Source organism: Labeo rohita, unplaced genomic scaffold (genome assembly GCF_022985175.1).
Source record: "Labeo rohita strain BAU-BD-2019 unplaced genomic scaffold, IGBB_LRoh.1.0 scaffold_455, whole genome shotgun sequence".
In the NCBI taxonomy this organism is placed as follows: domain Eukaryota; kingdom Metazoa; phylum Chordata; class Actinopteri; order Cypriniformes; family Cyprinidae; genus Labeo; species Labeo rohita.
This window is the reverse complement of record NW_026129374.1, coordinates 49,983-53,900: the sequence shown is the minus strand read 5'-3', so window position 1 is coordinate 53,900 and position 3,918 is coordinate 49,983.

The window sequence follows — 3,918 nt, the reverse complement described above, 5'->3', positions numbered from 1 at the left end:
GCCTGCATTCGTCACAGATTACGGCATGCCGTGTTTCTGGTGAGATGTGTTGGAATGACGCGCGGGCGCCTTCGAGGAGTGGATCAAGACAATAATCTGGATAATATTTTCAGCGATTAACAATTTAAATTCTGCTCTCATCCTACTGCACCTCAAACCTACTGTATTCCGCCAGAGAGGACTGCGGCTGCAAACGCATCGTTATTTGGATTACTTTTTTGTATGGCTGTTGACATTTTTGCAATAAATAAATGATTGTGATTGCACTTTCCTGTTTTTTATATTTTTATTACTGTTCAGTCATAGTTAATGTTAGGTTTAGAGGTAGAAGTGGGATTATACTATAAAAAATATTTTTAGATATATTTTCAGATTGTGTGTTTATGTATTGAACCTACCCTGTAACTTCCTTGAACAAGGGGGGGCACAATCGCCACTTTAATTTACAGCCCGCAGAGGGCACAATTACCCTGTAACTACATGGAACAAGAGTATAATTTCCCAGTAATTTTAAAAAGCTTACGTATAGATACACCAAACTTACGATTTAATAGAATAGGTACCTGTTAAGTTTTTAAAAATTAATCCATTATAAATTATTTGTATATCTGTTTGCTACCCCGTTACAGGCCCGTCGCGACAAGGCAGGCAAACCAAGCAATTGCTTGGGGCCCCGAGCTGGCCTGGGGCCCCAAGACAACGACTGGTTAAGAATAAAATGCAGCGACAAACTGTGTGAGCGCCCCATTGATAGTGAATGCAGTAAAGTGCAATGACACTGTTATCAGGATCCCCCTCAAGGGGGCCCCCCCTCGCTGACAGCAGCCAGCCAACCACGCGATCTCTGCTGCCGGCAAAATACAAAACTTCCTCGGCAGTCATGAAGCGGAATTATGCTTCAGGAAGCCAAAAAAGAAAGAAGAGAAAGGAAGAGGAGGATAAGAAAAAACAAGACAGTGGTAAGTGATAAATTACACACATAAAATAGCTCTACTTGTCTTGTACAAATGGTGCAATTTTGCAGCAGGTAGGCTAGCAGAAATATGTTTATGTATGTTAGCTAAGCTACCTGCCTGACAGCAAATGCTGCTTGTAACGAACAGTTAGAGCAACTTTTTTTTTTTGAACGGACGGAATATGGTTACATACTGTAATATGTTTTTTAACGGGATAAGGAAGACGCAGATCTGTTCCAGAATCGCTGTTTATCATATTTAATGACATGACATTGCTATAGCTTTGTAATAGGTTTTGATGAAAGTGGCATAGCATGCTATACTAACTATTCCACTGTGATAATCTATTTAGGAAAACCACACAATAAATTCTGTGCATCAAACATTAGCTTGGGATGTTTTTAAGCATTGGTAGTCGACTCACAGCACTACTAATAATTAGTAAACATTTAATTATAATTTCATTGTTTGTTAACAGTAAAAAGTGTATTTATATAGCACATTTCATACACAATGGCAATTCAAAGTGCTTTACATAGAAGAAATTAAAATAATAAAAAGAAATAAGAATAATTAAAACAGTTTAGAAAAATAAAATAAAATTGGTGTTTTTTTGCAAATGTTCAATTGTTGAAAATGTTCAAATTTTATGCACTTTATATGCAACAGCAGTATTTGCACTCTAAACATTTTTTTATTTATGCACAGTATATGCAACAGCAGTATTTGCACTGTAAACCTTTTTTATTTATATAAAGTGTGAGTGAATTTAAACTGTATGGCTATGCTGTGGTTCCTTTGCGTGCGTGCGTGCGTGCGGGTGGCCTCCATGTCCATTTTGCTTGGGGCCCCCAAATTCCTTCAAACGGCCCTGCCCCGTTATTACCCAAACGTAACATATTGCTCCCTTATACTTACACGTAGGTACAATATAAATATGAAACATTCACCGTAACTTTAGTTTACTTGCGCAGTTCTTTGCAGGTTGCATATCTGGTTGTTACCCCCGAATTACCAAAACGTAACATAGCCTATTGTTCTCTTATACCTACACATACGTACTAAAAGGGAACACTATAATTACAGAAACGTACACCGTAAATTCAGTATACTTATATAGTTCTTTGCAGGTTGAATATCTGGTTTGTTATCCCCTTATTACCCAAATATAACATATTGTTCCCTTATACCTACATGTACGTTCTTTATAGGTACACTATAATTACAGAAACATACACCGTAAATTCAGTTTACTTACGTAGTTCTTTGCGGGTTGTAATCTAAAGCGTTACCACATTTTCTTCATTGGTTGACTGAAAAGCTCACAACAGTGATGCTTAAAATGTCTGAAAACACTCACGACTAAACTGTGATATTTATCTGGATGAATCCTCCCCCAACCTTAGTTAGTTTCCGCTCACACGTTCATCTCCTTTAACATCACAAAAATCAACAAGCTTTTGCTGATCTTATTTTTTCATATGAATTCTGGCTTTGTGTGAAAAATAATAAAAGAGTGAAATACTGGATTAGAAATCAATATCTACTGGTGTTTTATTTAGTGCTGTGAGCTGTCAATCATATTTGACATCTGACTAGGGGTGTGCAATGTTAAATGAATGAATGGATGAATAAATAAATAAATGTTTTGATTTTGTTTCGATTTTGTAAACAATAAATTTGCTAGACTCCTGAAGCATTTCATATTCTAACTTCTCCATTAAAGTGAAATTGGTTTGTGCATTCTTTTGGCCATTTTTTACCTCTATAAGGGTATTTTATATAGTCTTTTATCTCAAATTCTAACACTGAATTAATATATATATATATATATATATATATATTTGATATATATATATATATATATATATATATATATATATATATATATATTTATATATATATATATATATATTTAAATATATATATATATATATATATATTCAAATTACAAAACACTCTAGGGTTGTTTTCAATCTAATGAAATCAGTATCAATAAAATCCATCTTTGCACTGCATAATTGGCACAGAAACTGCATCTGAAGCACTATTTAGATGTTTTTACACTGATTGTTTAATGCAGCTCAGAAACAGAACAAAACTAATTTGAGAAACATTTTCTTCATCGGTTCACTGAAAAGCCCACGATTGCAGTGCTTAACATTTCTGAAAACACTCACGACTGAACTGTGATATTTATCTGCTGAATCTTCTCTTAACAGGATTCAAACACTGTCACAGTTTACTTTTATGCAAATGATCAAGTTTTTGCTGATCATACATTTTAAAGTGAACTTGTCCTGCATGAGTGAAATGTTGTATAATGCTAAATTAGATATCAATATCAACTGGTGTGAGCTACAAGATACAGATTCTGGTACCTTGATATATGTGAGCAAAACAACTCTTTTAAAACTCTAATTGAAGCACACATGAGTTTACCTTGGTCTTTAGAGAAAATGAGCCATGCAGAGGCTTGGATCAGTGAATCAGGGTTGCCAGGTTTTCACAACAAAACATGCCCAACTGCTACAAATCTCCCTACAATTTTGCCTTTTTCGTGGAAGTCCTGGAAACGTGGAAGTCGTAGAAACGCTAGTGTGCATTTTTTTTTTTTTTTTTTTTTTGCTGTTGAATCAAATGAAAAAAAAAAAAAAGAATATAGGCTTACTTGTATATCAATTAAGACCTCCACTTCAGAGAACCACATGTAAAAAGCATCTATATGGGAAAATGAACTCATTATATTAATGTACCTTATTATTTAGTAGAATAATAAAAATAGTTATGTTTTAGCTGCATATGTGGTTTGCTTTAGAAAATCTTGCAGACTGGGTTACAAAAATAACATTTTAATAGTAATAAGTAAAATACTGTTTGTCAATAATAATAATAATGTAAACACTTAAGCCAACATATAATGTTAAATATAATAGTTTTAATAATGTACAACTTCTTATGC